Genomic DNA, 16,553 nt, shown 5'->3' with positions numbered 1-16,553 from the left:
GGAGGGTCAGTGTGAGGGAGCGCCGCACTGTCGGAGGGACAGTACTGAGGGAGCGCCGCACTGTCAGAGGGTCAGTACTGAGGGAGTGCCGCACTGTCAGAGGGTCAGTACTGAGGGAGCTCCGCACTGTCGGAGGGTCAGTACTGAGGGAGCTCCGCACTGTCGGAGGATCAGTACTGAGGGAGCGCCGCACTGTTGGAGGGTCAGTATTGAGGGAGCGCCGCACTGTCGGAGGGTCAGTACTGTGGGAACGCCGCACTGTCGGAGGGTAAGTACTGAGGGATTGCTGCACTGTCGGAGTGTCAGTACTGAGGGAGCGCTGCACTGTCGGAGGGTCTGTCCTGAGGGAGAGCTGTACTGACAGAGGGTCTGTACTGAGGGAGACCGCACTGTGGGAGGGTCAGTACTGAGGGAGCGCCACACTGTGGGAGGGTCAGTACTGAGGGAGCACCGCACCGTGGGAGGGTCAGTACTGAGGGAGCGCCGCATTGTGGGAGGGTCAGTACTGAGGGAGCACCGCACTGTGGGAGGGTCAGTACTGAGGGAGTACCGCACTGTTAGGGGGTCAGTGCTGAGGGAGCGCCGCACTGTCAGAGGGTCAGTACTGAGGGAGCACGGCACTGTCGGAGGGTCAGTACTGAGGGAGCTACGCACTGTCGGAGGGTCAGTACTGAGGGAGCGCCGCACTGTCAGAGGGTCAGTACTGAGGGATTGCTGCACTGTCGGAGGGTCAGTACTGAGGGGGCACCACACTGTCGGAGGGTCAGTCCTGAGGGAGCACCGCACTGCCAGAGGGTCAGTGCTGAGGGAGCGCCGCACTGTCGGAGGGTCAGTACTGAGGGAGTGCCGCACTGTCGGAGGATCAGTACTGAGGGAGTGGCACACTGTGGGAGGGTCAGTACTGAGGGAGTGCCACACTGTGGGAGGGTCAGTGCTGAGGGAGCGCCGCACTGTGGTAGGGTCAGTACTGAGGGAGCACCTCACTGTTGGAGGGTCAGTACTGAGGGAGCGCTGCACTGTGGTAGGGTCAGTACTGAGGGAGCACCTCACTGTTGGAGGGTCAGTGCTGAGGGAGCGCATAACTGTGGGAGGGTCAGTACTGAGGGAGTGCCGCACAGTGGGAGCGTCAGTGCTGAGGGAGCGCCGCACTGTTGGAGGGTCAGTACTGAGGGAGCGCCGCACTGTGGGAGGGTCAGTGCTGAGGGAGCGCCGCACTGTGGGAGGGTCAGTACTGAGGGAGCGCTGCACTGTCGGAGGGTCAGTACTGAGGGAGCGCCGCACTGTCGGAGGGTCAGTACTGAGGGAGCGCCGCACTGTCGGAGGGTCAGTCCTGAGGGAGCGCCGCACTGCCAGAGGGTCAGTACTGAAGGAGCGCCGCACTGTCGGAGGATCAGTACTGAGGGAGCGGCACACTGTGGGAGAGTCAGTACTGAGGGAGCGCCGCACTGTCGGAGGATCAGTACTGAGGGAGCGGCACACTGTGGGAGGGTCAGTACTGAGGGAGTGCCACACTGTGGGAGGGTCAGTGCTGAGGGAGCGCCGCACTGTCGGAGGGTCAGTACTGAGAGAGTGCCGCACTGTGGGAGGGTCAGTACTTAGGGAGCGCCGCACTGTGGGAGCGTCAGTGCTGAGGGAGCGCCGCACTGTTGGAGGGTCAGTACTGAGGGAGCGCCGCACTGTGGGAGCGTCAGTGCTGAGGGAGCGCCGCACTGTTGGAGGGTCAGTACTGAGGAAGCGCCGCACTGTGGGAGCGTCAGTACTGAGGGAGCGCCGCACTGTGGGAGGGTCAGTACTGAGGGAGCGCCGCACTGTCGGAGGGTCAGTACTGAGGGAGGGCCGCACTGTGGGAGGGTCAGTACTTAGGGAGCGCCGCACTGTTGGAGGGTCAGTACTGAGGGAGCGCCGCACTGTCGGAGGGTCAGTACTGAGGGAGCGCCGCACTTTCGGAGGGTCAGTACTGAGGTAGCGCAGCACTGTCGGAGGGTCAGTACTGAGGGAGCACCGCACTGTCGGAGGGTCAGTACTGAGGGAGCACCACACTGTCAGAGGGTCAGTGCTGAATGAGCGCCGCACTGTCGGAGGGTCAGTACTGAGGTAGCGCAGCACTGTCGGAGGGTCAGTACTGAGGGAGCACCGCACTGTCGGAGGGTCAGTACTGAGGGAGCGCCGCACTGTCGGAGGGTCAGTGCTGAATGAGCGCCGCACTGTCGGAGGGTCAGTGCTGAGGGAGTGCCGCACTGTAGGGGATCAGTACAGAGGCTGTGACAGGCATTCGAGGAATTCAAATCCCTGCCGCTCACCCCTATTATTTTCTCTCTCCCTCTCTCTGTTTCTCTCTCTTTCCTTTCCATTGTTTCCCTCTCCCTCTCGCTGTGTCTTCCTGATTCTCGTGCTTTGTCTCGCACTCGCTCTTTCTCTCTCTCTTTCCCTTTCTTTCTCCCTCCCTCCCTTTCTCCCTGTCCCCTTTCCTTTCTGCCCTCTCTCGCTCCCTCCCTCTCTATTTTTCTCCCACTCCCTCTCCCTCACTCTCTCCCGTTCTTGCCTTTCCGCATGTTCGGTTGCCAGGGGCAACTGAAGATGGCCGACGGGACTGGCGCCCCAAGCAAAATGGAGGAAGGTTGGCACCGAGGGAGTTCCGGCCGGCCCAGAACGTGCAGGTAAGGAATTAAACCAGGGGGGAGAGTAAAAAACACCCCCCCCCCTTCTGGAAACCGGTGCTAATTGGGCAAGTCACTGGCGTCAGTGACACGTTCCTAAGAACCTGATAGTTGTCTGCGAGCGATGTTTTGTACGCCTGCTTGTACTGAGATTGTTCCGTGTCTCATTAAGCCCCGAGATGCCATCTCTGCCGAGGTAACTTGTCTATTCTTCTTGTTTCCGCTGACAGCTTTTCCTGCTTGATCTGATCCACCAGCTCCTGCATAAAACATGACCAACGTTGCAGGCCCGGAGCCTGAGCAGGAACCCTCTCACCGCCTCCCGCGGCTGCAGCGCCGTCCGTTTTGACAGGTTGGGTTTTTTTTTTTCCTTTTTTTTAAATTTAGGTTGTCGCTGAAGTCTCCGCCTCACGTCACGGCCATTTTTTATTGCCACCCGCCGGAACTGGCGCCGATCGGAGCGCATCGCTTCGGCCGTAGGTCGGAAGCCTGGGCCTTTTTGAAGAGGTTGCAATGTTTGGAAAGCCTCTTCCTCCCGAGTAGCGACCCCTGAGGTATCGGTGGGCGGTGGGGGGGGGGGGGGGGGGGGGGGAAGCGCGGGGGGGCGAGGTCTCATGCCCGTCGCCAAAGCAGTCCCGGTGTGGGAGGGTAAATTCTGACCGTTAGTCAAGGACAAATGAGGCCGGAAATCGTGGTGAGGCCTACTCCCTGAACTCTGAAATCACTCTGGGCTCTTTGTGACATCTTTGGACACTAAGGGACAATTTAGCACGGCCAATTCACCTAACCTGTCCATCTTTGGACACAAAGGGACAATTTAGCACGGCCAATCCACCTAACCTGCACATCTTTGGACACTAAGGGGCAATTTAGCACGGCCAATTCACCTAACCTGCACATCTTTGGTCACCAAGGGACAATTTAACACGGCCAATCCACCTAACCTGCACATCTTTGGTCACTAAGGGACAATTTAGCACGGCCAATCCACCTAACCTGCACATCTTTGGTCACTAAGTGACAATTTAGCACGGCCAATCCACCTAACCTGCACATCTTTGGACACTAAGGGACAATTTAGCACGGCCAATTCACCTAACCTGCACATCTTTGGTCACTAAGGGACAATTTAACACGGCCAATCCACCTAACCTGCACATCTTTGGTCACTAAGGGACAATTTAGCACGGCCAATCCACCTAACCTGCACATCTTTGGTCACTAAGTGACAATTTAGCACGGCCAATCCACCTAACCTGCACGTCTTTGGACACTAAGGGACAATTTAGCACGGCCAATCCACCGAACCTGCACATCTTTGGTCACTAAGTGACAATTTAGCACGGCCAATCCACCTAACCTGCACATCTTTGGACACTAAGGGACAATTTAGCACGGCCAATCCACCTAACCTGCACATCTTTGGTCACTAAGGGACAATTTAACACGGCCAATCCACCTAACCTGCACATCTTTGGTCACTAAGGGACAATTTAACACGGCCAATCCACCTAACCTGCACATCTTTGGTCACTAAGTGACAACTTAGCACGGCCAATCCACCTAACCTGCACATCTTTGGACACTAAGGGGCAATTTAGCACGGCCAATTCACCTAACCTGCACATCTTTGGTCACTAAGGGACAATTTAACACGGCCAATCCACCTAACCTGCACATCTTTGGTCACTAAGGGACAATTTAGCACGGCCAATCCACCTAACCTGCACATCTTTGGACACTAAGGGACAATTTAGCACGGCCCAATCCACCTAACCTGCACATCTTTGGACACTAAGGGACAATTTAGCACGGCCAATCCACCTAACCTGCACATCTTTGGACACGAAGGGACAATTTAGCACGGCCAATCCACCTAACCTGCACATCTTTAGGTTATGGGGGTGAAACCTACGCAGAAAAGGGGGTGGAGTTGCTAACTCCATACGGACGGTGACCCGGTCAGCTCCACACAAGGTCCGAATCCAATGGTGTTGAAGGCCAAACACGGCTATTGAATTGATCAAAACCTTTATTGTTTCTAGACCCTTGGGCAGATGCTGAGTGACTGAATGTGGGCCACCTTATCCTGAGAGCTGGTGACCCCCATCTGAAGTGACGATGCAACCCATCACAACAAAGGATCGCAGCACTCCCGGGTATCTGTTATTCTATATATAAACCACCCCGAACCCCTCGATTAGATTCCAGTCTGTGACGCACTCCCGGGTATCTGTTATTCTATATATAAACCACCCCGAACCCCTCGATTAGATTCCAGTCTGTAACTCACTCCTGGGTATCTGTTATTCTATATATAAACCACCCCGAACCCCTCGATTAGATTCCAGTCTGTAACTCACTCCCGGGTATCTGTTATTCTATATATAAACCACCCCGAACCCCTCGATTAGATTCCAGTCTGTAACTCACTCCCGGGTATCTGTTATTCTATATATAAACCACCTGAACCCCTCGATTAGATTCCAGTCTGTAACTCACTCCCGGGGTATCTGTTATTCTATATATAAACCACCCCGAACCCCTCGATTAGATTCCAGTCTGTAACTCACTCCCCGGGTATCTGTTATTCTATATATAAACCACCCCGAACCCCTCGATTCGATTCCAGTCTGTAACTCACTCCCGGGTATCTGTTATTCTATATATAAACCACCCCTGAACCCCTCGATTAGATTCCAGTCTGTAACTCACTCCCGGGTATCTGTTATTCTGTATAAACCACCCCGAACCCCTCGATTAGATTCCAGTCTGTAACTCACTCCCGGGTATCTGTTATTCTATATATAAACCACCCCGAACCCCTCGATTAGATTCCAGTCTGTAACTCACTCCCGCGTATCTGTTATTCTATATATAAACCACCCCGAACCCCTCGATTAGATTCCAGTCTGTAACTCACTCCCGGGGTATCTGTTATTCTATATATAAAACCACCCCGAACCCCTCGATTAGATTCCAGTCTGTAACTCACTCCCGCGTATCTGTTATTCTATATATAAACCACCCGAACCCCTCGATTAGATTCCAGTCTGTAACTCACTCCCGGGTATCTGTTATTCTGTATAAACCACCCCGAACCCCTCGATTAGATTCCAGTCTGTAACTCACTCCGGGGTATCTGTTATTCTGTATATAAACCACCCTGAACCTCTCGATTAGATTCCAGTCTGTAACTCACTCCCGGGTATCAGTTATTCTGTATATAAACCACCCAGAACCCCTCGGTTAGATTCCAGTCTGTAACTCACTCCCGGGTATCTGTTATTCTATATATAAACCACCCGAACATCTCGATTAGATTCCAGTCTGTAACTCACTCCCAGATATCTGTTAATCTATATATAAACCACCCCGACCCCTCGATTAGATTCCAGTCTGTAACTCACTCCCGGGTATCTGTTATTCTATATATAAACCACCCGAACCCCTCGATTAGATTCCAGTCTGTAACTCACTCCCGGGTATCTGTTATTCTATACTATAAACCACCCCGAACCCCTCGATTAGATTCCAGTCTGTAACCTCCCTTATTTCTCTATAACGACTGAAGATTTTGTTTATAAAGTTGTATTAAAAGTTTTATATTACCCTTAATACATATTTGTCACACTCCCGGTGTATCTGTTATACCTATATTTAAACCACCCGAACCCTCGATAATTAGCTCCAGTCTGTAACTCACTCCCGGGTATCTGTTATTCTGTATAAACCACCCCGAACCCCTCGATTAGATTCCAGTCTGTAACTCACTCCGGGGTATCTGTTATTCTATATATAAACCACCCCGATCCCCTCGATTAGATTCCAGTCTGTAACTCACTCCCGGGGTATCTGTTATTCTATATATAAACCACCCGAACACCTCGATTAGATTCCAGTCTGTAACTCACTCCCAGATATCTGTTAATCTATATATAAACCACCCCGACCCCCTCGATTAGATTCCAGTCTGTAACTCACTCCCGGGTATCTGTTATTCTGTATAAACCACCCCGAGCCCCTCGATTAGATTCCAGTCTGTAACTCACTCCCGGGTATCTGTTATTCTATATATAAACCACCCGAACATCTCGATTAGATTCCAGTCTGTAACTCACTCCCAGATATCTGTTAATCTATATATAAACCACCCCGACCCCCTCGATTAGATTCCAGTCTGTAACTCACTCCCGGGTATCTGTTATTCTATATATAAACCACCCGAACCCCTCGATTAGATTCCAGTCTGTAACTCACTCCGGGTATCTGTTATTCTATATATAAACCACCCCGAACCCCTCGATTAGATTCCAGTCTGTAACTCACTCCCGCGTATCTGTTATTCTATATATAAACCACCCGAACCCCTCGATTAGATTCCAGTCTGTAACTCACTCCCGGGTATCTGTTATTCTGTATAAACCACCCCGAACCCCTCGATTAGATTCCAGTCTGTAACTCACTCCGGGGTATCTGTTATTCTATATATAAACCACCCCGATCCCCTCGATTAGATTCCAGTCTGTAACTCACTCCCGGGTATCTGTTATTCTATATATAAACCACCCGAACACCTCGATTAGATTCCAGTCTGTAACTCACTCCCAGATATCTGTTAATCTATATATAAACCACCCCGACCCCCTCGATTAGATTCCAGTCTGTAACTCACTCCCGGGTATCTGTTATTCTGTATAAACCACCCCGAACCCCTCGATTAGATTCCAGTCTGTAACTCACTCCCGGGTATCTGTTATTCTATATATAAACCACCCGAACCCCTCGATTAGATTCCAGTCTGTAACTCACTCCCGCGTATCTGTTATTCTATATATAAACCACCCGAACCCCTCGATTAGATTCCAGTCTGGAACTCACTCCTGGATATCTGTTATTCTATATATAAACCACCCAAACCCCTCGATTAGATTCCAGTCTGTAACTCACTCCCGCGTATCTGTTATTCTATATATAAACCACCCGAACCCCTCGATTAGATTCCAGTCTGTAACTCACTCCCGGGTATCTGTTATTCTGTATAAACCACCCCGAACCCCTCGATTAGATTCCAGTCTGTAACTCACTCCGGGGTATCTGTTATTCTATATATAAACCACCCCGAACCCCTCGATTAGATTCCAGTCTGTAACTCACTCCCGGGTATCTGTTATTCTATATATAAACCACCCGAACACCTCGATTAGATTCCAGTCTGTAACTCACTCCCAGATATCTGTTAATCTATATATAAACCACCCCGACCCCCTCGATTAGATTCCAGTCTGTAACTCACTCCCGGGTATCTGTTATTCTATATATAAACCACCCAAACCCCTCGATTAGATTCCAGTCTGTAACTCACTCCCGGGTATCTGTTATTCTATATATAAACCACCCCGAACCCCTCGATTAGATTCCAGTCTGTAACTCACTCCCGGGGTATCTGTTATTCTATATATAAACCACCCCGAACCCCTCGATTAGATTCCAGTCTGTAACTCACTCCCGGGTATCTGTTATTCTATACATAAACCACCCCGAACCCCTCGATTAGATTCCAGTCTGTAACTCACTCCCGGGTATCTGTTATTCTGTATATAAACCACCCCGAACCCCTCGATTAGATTCCAGTCTGTAACTCACTCCCGGGTGTCTGTTATTCTATATATAAACCACCTGAACCCCTCGATTAGATTCCAGTCTGTAACTCACTCCCAGGTATGTGTTATTCTATATATAAACCAGCCCAAACCCTCGATTAGATTCCAGTCTGTAACTCACTCCCGGGTATCTGTTATTCTATATATAAACCACCCTGAACCCCTCGATTAGATTCCAGTCTGTAACTCACTCCGGGTATCTGTTATCAATATATAAACCACCGAACCACTCGATTAGATTCCAGTCTGTAACTCATTCCCGGGTATCTGTTATTCTATATATGAACCACCGAACCCCTCGATTAGATTCCAGTCTGTAACTTACTCCCTGTATGTTATTCTATATATAAACCACCCTCGAACCCCTCGATTAGATTCCCAGTCTGTAACTCACTCCCTGGTATCTGTTATTCTATATATAAACCATCCTGAACCCCACGATTAGATTCCAGTCTGTACCTCACTCCTGGGTATCTTGTTATTCTATCTCTAAACCTCCCCGAACCCCTCGATTAGATTCCAGTCTGTAACTCACTCCCGGGTATCTGTTATTCTATCTCTAAACCACCCTGAACCCGTCGATTAGATTCCAGTCTGTAACTCACTCCTGGGTATCTGTTATTCTATCTCTAAACCTCCCCGAACCCCTCGATTAGATTCCAGTCTGTAACTCACTCCCGGGTATCTGTTATTCTATATATAAACCACCCTGAACCCCTCGATTAGATTCCAGTCTGTAACTCCCTCCCGGGTATCTGTTATTCTGTATATAAAGCACCCTGAACCCCTCGATTAGATTCCAGTCTGTAACTCACTCCCTGGTATCTGTTATTCTATATATAAACCACCCTGAACCCCTCGATTAGATTCCAGTCAGTAACCCACTCCCGGGTATCTGTTATTCCATATATAAACCACCCGAACCACTCGATTAGATTCCAGTCTGTAACTCATTCCTGGGTATCTGTTATTCTATATATAAACCACCCGAACCCTTTGATTAGATTCCAGTCTGTAACTTACTCCCTGGTATGTTATTCTATATATAAACCACCTCGAACCCCTCGATTAGATTCCAGTCTGTAACTCACTCCCTGGTATCTGTTATTCTATATATAAACCATCCTGAACCCCACGATTAAATTCCAGTCTGTACCTCACTCCTGGGTATCTGTTATTCTATCTCTAACCTCCCCGAACCCCTCGATTAGATTCCAGTCTGTAACTCACTCCTGGGTATCTGGTATTCTATCTCTAAACCTCCCCGAACCCCTCGATTAGATTCCAGTCTGTAAGTAACTCACTCCCGGGTATCTGTTATTCTATATATAAACCACCCTGAACCCCTCGATTAGATTCCAGTCTGTAACTCACTCCTGGGTATCTGTTATTCTATCTCTAAACCTCCCCGAACCCCTCGATTAGATTCCAGTCTGTAACTCACTCCCGGGTATCTGTTATTCTATATATAAACCACCCTGAACCCCTCCATTAGATTCCAGTCTGTAACTCACTCCCGGGTATCTGTTATTCTATATATAAACCACCCCGAACCCCTCGATTAGATTCCAGTCTGTAACTCACTCCCGGGTATCTGTTACTCTATATATAAACCACCCCGAACCCCTCGATTAGATTCCAGTCTGTAACTCACTCCCAGGTGTCTGTTATTCTATATATAAACCACCCTGAACCCCTCGATTAGATTCCAGTCTGTAACTCACTCCTGGGTATCTGTTATTCTATCTCTAAACCTCCCCGAACCCCTCGATTAGATTCCAGTCTGTAACTCACTCCCGGGTATCTGTTATTCTATATATAAACCACCCTGAACCCCTCAATTGGATTCCAGTCCGTAACTCACTCCCGGGTATCTGTTATTCTATATATAAACCACCCTGAACCCCTCGATTAGATTCCAGTCTGTAACTCACTCCCAGGTATCTGTTATTCTATATATAAACCACCCTGAACCCCTCGATTAGATTCCAGTCTGTAACTCACTCCCAGGTATCTGTTATTCTATATATAAACCATCCCGAACCCCTCGATTAGATTCCAGTCTGTAACTCACTCCCAGGTATCTGTTATTCTATATATAAACCATCCCGAACCCCTCGATTAGATTCCAGTCTGTAACTCACTCCCGGGTGTCTGTTATTCTATATATAAACCATCCCGAACCTCTCGATTAGATTCCAGTCTGTAACTCACTCCCGGGTATCTGTTCTTCTATATATAAACCACCCCGAACCCCTCGATTAGATTCCAGTCTGTAACTCACTCCCGGGTATCTGTTATTCTATATATAAACCACCCCGAACCCCTCGATTAGATTCCAGTCTGTAACTCACTCCCGGGTGTCTGTTATTCTATATATAAACCTCCCCGAACCCCTCGATTAGATTCCAGTCTGTAACTCACTCCCGGGTATCTGTTATTCTATATATAAACCACCCTGAACCCCTCGATTAGATTCCAGTCTGTAACTCACTCCCGGGTATCTGTTATTCTATATATAAACCACCCTGAACCCCTCGATTAGATGCCAGTCTGTAACTCACTCCCAGGTATCTGTTGTTCTATATATAAACCCCCCCGAACCCCTCGATTAGATTCCAGTCTGTATCTCACTCCCGGGTATCTGTTATTCTGTATATAAACCACCCCGAACCCCTCGATTAGATTCCAGTCTGTAACTCACTCCCGGGTATCTGTTCGTTGAAATATAAGCTACTCTGAACCCCTCAATTGGATTCCAGTCCGTAACTCACTCCCACCTTGTCTCTCTGAGATCTGGCCCCTTTAAGGTGTTTAAGTCAGCCTGATTGTTGAAGTACTTAATGAGCGAGTGTTTGGTTTTTTAACTGTCACTGAATCTCAGGAAGACAGTCGAGGGCTGGAGGGGATGTCGGCTGCTGTGCCTCTGACTGAATGATTCATTCTGATTAACAAATTCCCTCGGCAAACTCGGGCTGTTATCTTCTCATAAGCAATCTGCAAGAGTGGCTGTGACGAAAAGCCTGAGGCCTAGGCCAACCTTTCCTTGGCTTGGATCCAGGTTTCAGCAGCAAACACCTGGCTCCACGGCAACCGTGTCTCCAGTGTTCTCACTCTCGCGTCCTGGAGGCTGCGATCTACAAGCCGCGCTTAACAGGACACAAGCGTCCAATCAGGTCGCCGATTGGGCTCGCGGGCTCAGAGTGCCCTCTCCAGGCCCACTCAGCCGCCGTTCCTTCGGCACTCCGGAACCCCGACTAATATTTTGGACACTGAGAGGCAATTTAGCACGGCCAATCCACCCAACCCGCACATCTTTGGACACTAAGGGACAATTTAGCACGGCCAATCCACCTAACCTGCACATCTTTGGACACTAAGGGGCAATTTAGCACGGCCAATCCACCTAACCTGCACATCTTTGGACACTAAGGGACAATTTAGCGTGGCCACTCCACCCAACCTGCACATCTTTGGACACTAAGGGACAATTTAGCACGGCCAATCCACCTAACCTGCACATCTTTGGACACTAAGGGACAATTTAGCACGGCCAATCCACCTAACCCGCACATCTTTGGACACTAAGGGGCAATTTAGCACGGCCAATCCACCTAACCCGCACATCTTTGGACACTAAGGAGCAATTTAGCACGGCCAATCCACCTAACCTGCACATCTTTGGACACTAAGGGACAATTTAGCACGGCCAATCCACCTAACCCGCACATCTTTGGACACTAAGGGACAATTTAGCACGGCCAATCCACCTAACCCGCACATCTTTGGACACTAAGGGCAATTTAGCACGGCCAATCCACCTAACCCGCACATCTTTGGACACTAAGGGACAATTTAGCACGGCCAATCCACCTAACCCGCACATCTTTGGACACTAAGGGACAATTTAGCACGGACAATCCACCTAACCTGCACATCTTTGGACACTAAGGGACAATTTAGCATGGCCAATCCACCTAACCTGCACATCGTTGGACACCGGGGGGGGGGGGGGGAAATGGGGGGGGGGGTGGAATGGGGGGGGGGGGAATGGGGGGGGGGGATGGGGGGGGGAATGGGGGAGGGATGGGGGAGGGATGGGATGGGGGGGATATGCGGGGTGGGATGGGGATATAGGGGCGGGATGGTGTAGGGGGGATGGTGGGGGGGGGGATGGTGTGGGGGATGAGGTGGGGGATGATGTGTGGGGGGATGCAGTGTGGGGGTGTGGTGTATGGTGTGTGTGGAGGGGTGGTGTGTGTGGAGGGGTGGTGTGTGTGGGGGGGTGGTTGTGTGTGGGGGGGTGGTGTGTGGGGGTTGTGGTGGTGTGGGGGTGGTGGTGTGTGGGGGGGCTGGTGTGGGGGTTGGGGTGTGTGTGTGTGTGCGGGGGTGTGTTGGGGGGGGTTGTGGGGGGGGCGTGTGGGGGGGTGGTGGGGGGGTGGATGGTGTGTGGGGGGGATGGTGTGTGGGGGGGGAGTGTGGGGGGGGCTGGTGTGTGGGGGGTGGTGGGGGGATGGGGGGCTGGTGTGCGGGGTTGGGGTGTGTGTGTGTGCTGGTGTGTGTGTGGGGGGGTTGTGGGGTGTGGTGTGTGGGGGGTGTGGTGGTGTGGGGGGGGAGTGTGGGGTGGGGGGGAGTGTGGGGGGGGGAATGGTGTGTGGGGGGGGGGATGGTGTGTCGGGGGCGGTTGCCTAGCCACAGAGAACGAGCCACGGGCCTGCACTGGATTGTGCTCGGGTCCCAGTCGCGCCAACAAGATTACGACTAACTGAGGCTCGGCCTACTCCTCAGCCCTGGAGGAACGGGACGTTGGTTTGTCTGCTGGAATAATAATGATGATTCCTGTGCTCAACAGGGTGGAAGTAGGAAGGATTTTTACCTCCGGCTAAGGGGGAGTGGCCAGAGGGAGAGGGGGGGGCGTCCTCTAGAACCAGGGGGACACAATCTCGGGAGAAAAGGGCCATTTTGTACAGCGATAAGGTGGATTAGGAGGATAACGCGGAGATTCTATCATCAGAATGTTCATGAACAAGGTGGATAGGATTCTGGATATTGAAGATATCGAGGATTAGGGTAAGATAGGAGGATGGAGGTGAATGAGGCTGCCGACGGACTGAGGGACACCAATCAGTGTACAGATACCTCCCTGAGAAGAGGGGACTGAGGGACACCAGTCAGTGTACAGATACATCCCTGAGAGAGCGGGGGACTGAGAGACACCAGTCAGTGTACAGATATCTCCCGGAGAGAGAGAGGACTGAGAGACACCAGTCAGTGTACAGATATCTCCCTGAGAAAGAGGGGACTGAGAGACACCAGTCAGTGTACAGATACATCCCTGAGAGAGCGGGGACTGAGAGACACCAGTCAGTGTACAGATATCTCCCTGAGAGAGAGGGGGACTGAGAGACACCAGTCAGTGTACAGATATCTCCCGGAGAGAGAGAGGACTGAGAGGACACCAGTCAGTGTACAGATATCTCCCTGAGAGAGAGGGGACTGAGAGACACCAGTCAGTGTACAGATATCTCCCTGAGTGAGAGGGGACTGAGAGACACCAGTCAGTGTACAGATATCTCCCTGAGAGAGAGAGGGGACTGAGTGACACCAGTCAGTGTACAGATATCTCCCTGAGTGAGAGGGGGACTGAGAGACACCAGTCAGTGTACAGATATCTCCCTGAGAGAGAGAGAGGACTGAGAGACACCAGTCAGTGTACAGATATCTCCCTGAGAGAGAGGGGACTGAGAGACACCAGTCAGTGTACAGATATCTCCCTGAGAGAGAGGGGGACTGAGAGACACCAGTCAGTGTACAGATATCTCCTGAGAGAGAGGGGACTGAGAGACACCAGTCAGTGTACAGATACATCCCTGAGAGAGAGGGGACTGAGAGACATCAGTCAGTGTACAGATACATCCCTGAGAGAGAGGGGACTGAGGGATATCAGTCAGGGTACAGATATATCCCTGAGAGAGAGGGGACTGAGAGACACCAGTCAGTGTACAGATATCTCCCTGAGAGAGAGGGGACTGAGAGACATCAGTCAGTGTACAGATACATCCCTGAGAGAGAGGGGACTGAGGGACATCAGTCAGGGTACAGATACATCCCTGAGAGAGAGGGGACTGAGAGACACCAGTCAGTGTACAGATACATCCCTGAGAGAGAGGGGACTGAGAGACATCAGTCAGTGTACAGATACATCCCTGAGAGAGAGGGGACTGAGGGACATCAGTCAGGGTACAGATACATCCCTGAGAGAGAGGGGACTGAGAGACACCAGTCAGTGTACAGATACATCCCTGAGAGAGAGGGGACTGAGAGACATCAGTCAGTGTACAGATACATCCCTGAGAGAGAGGGGGCTGAGAGACATCAGTCAGTGTACAGATACATCCCTGAGAGAGAGAGGACTGAGGGACATCAGTCAGTGTACAGATATCTCCCTGAGAGAGAGGGGGGGACTGAGAGACACCAGTCAGTGTACAGATACATCCCTGAGAGAGAGGGGACTGAGGGACATCAGTCAGGGTACAGATACATCCCTGAGAGAGAGGGGACTGAGAGACACCAGTCAGTGTACAGATATCTCCCTGAGAGAGAGGGGACTGAGAGACATCAGTCAGTGTACAGATACATCCCTGAGAGAGAGGGGACTGAGAGACACCAGTCAGTGTACAGATACATCCCTGAGAGAGAGGGGACTGAGAGACATCAGTCAGTGTACAGATACATCCCTGAGAGAGAGGGGACTGAGGGACATCAGTCAGGGTACAGATACATCCCTGAGAGAGAGGGGACTGAGAGACACCAGTCAGTGTACAGATACATCCCTGAGAGAGAGGGGACTGAGAGACATCAGTCAGTGTACAGATACATCCCTGAGAGAGAGGGGACTGAGAGACATCAGTCAGTGTACAGATACATCCCTGAGAGAGAGAGGACTGAGGGACATCAGTGTGGTGGTATGTATTCGGGGTAATACGGTACACCATGAATGCCGAGAATCTATTGGAGGACAGATGCTGGATCCCGATTGGATCCGCCGCCCACTGGGCTCCACCCAGATAGGCGGGGTATAAGAATCTGGGTTAATCCCCGCAGCTGCATTCTGTGACTGAGCTGCTGGGGAACGAGTCTGCTCAATAAAGCCTCGATTGAAGTTCTCTCCATCTCGCCTCGTGTGTGATCGATGGTGCTACACTCTGTACCTAACCCCGTGCTGTACCTGTGCTGGGAGTGTTTGATGGGGGCAGTGTAGAGGGAGATTTACTCTGTATCTAACCTCGTGCTGTACCTGTCCTGGGAGTGTTTGATGGGGACAGTGTAGAGGGAGCTTTACTCTGTATCTAACCCGTGCTGTGCCTGTCCTGGGAGCGTTTGATGGGGACAGTGTAGAGGGAGCTTTACTCTGTATCTAACACCGTGATGTCCCTGTCCTGGGAGTGTTTGATGGGGACAGTGTAGAGGGAGCTTTACTCTGTATCTAACCCCATGCTGTACCTGTCCTGGGAGTGTTTGATGGGGACAGTGTAGAGGGAGCTTTACTCTGTATCTAACCCCGTGCTGTACCTGTCCTGGGAGTGTTTGATGGGGACTGTGTAGAGGGAGCTTTACTCTGTATCTAACCTCGTGCTGTACCTGTCCTGGGAGTGTTTGATGGGGACAGTGTAGAGGGAGCTTTACTCTGTATCTAACCCGTGCTGTGCCTGTCCTGGGAGCGTTTGATGGGGACAGTGTAGAGGGAGCTTTACTCTGTATCTAACACCGTGATGTCCCTGTCCTGGGAGTGTTTGATGGGGACAGTGTAGAGGGAGCTTTACTCTGTATCTAACCCCATGCTGTACCTGTCCTGGGAGTGTTTGATGGGGACAGTGTAGAGGGAGCTTTACTCTGTATCTAACCCCGTGCTGTACCTGTCCTGGGAGTGTTTGATGGGGACAGTGTAGAGGGAGCTTTACTCTGTATCTAAACCCGTGCTGTCCCTGTCCTGGGAGTGTTTGATGGGGACAGTGTAGAGGGAACTTTACTCTGTATCTAACCCCTTCTGTACCTGTCCTGGGAGTGTTTGATGGGGACAGTGTAGAGGGAGCCTTAATCTGTATCTAACCCCGTGCTGTACCTGTCCTGGGAGTGTTTGATGGGGACAGTGTAGAGGGAGCTTTACTCTGTATCTAACCCCGTGCTGTACCTGTCCTGGCCTAATTTAAGTGTGAAAATAGATAAATTACCT

Source organism: Scyliorhinus torazame, chromosome 26 (genome assembly GCF_047496885.1).
Source record: "Scyliorhinus torazame isolate Kashiwa2021f chromosome 26, sScyTor2.1, whole genome shotgun sequence".
In the NCBI taxonomy this organism is placed as follows: Eukaryota; Metazoa; Chordata; class Chondrichthyes; order Carcharhiniformes; family Scyliorhinidae; genus Scyliorhinus; species Scyliorhinus torazame.
This window is presented reverse-complemented; position numbering follows the sequence as displayed.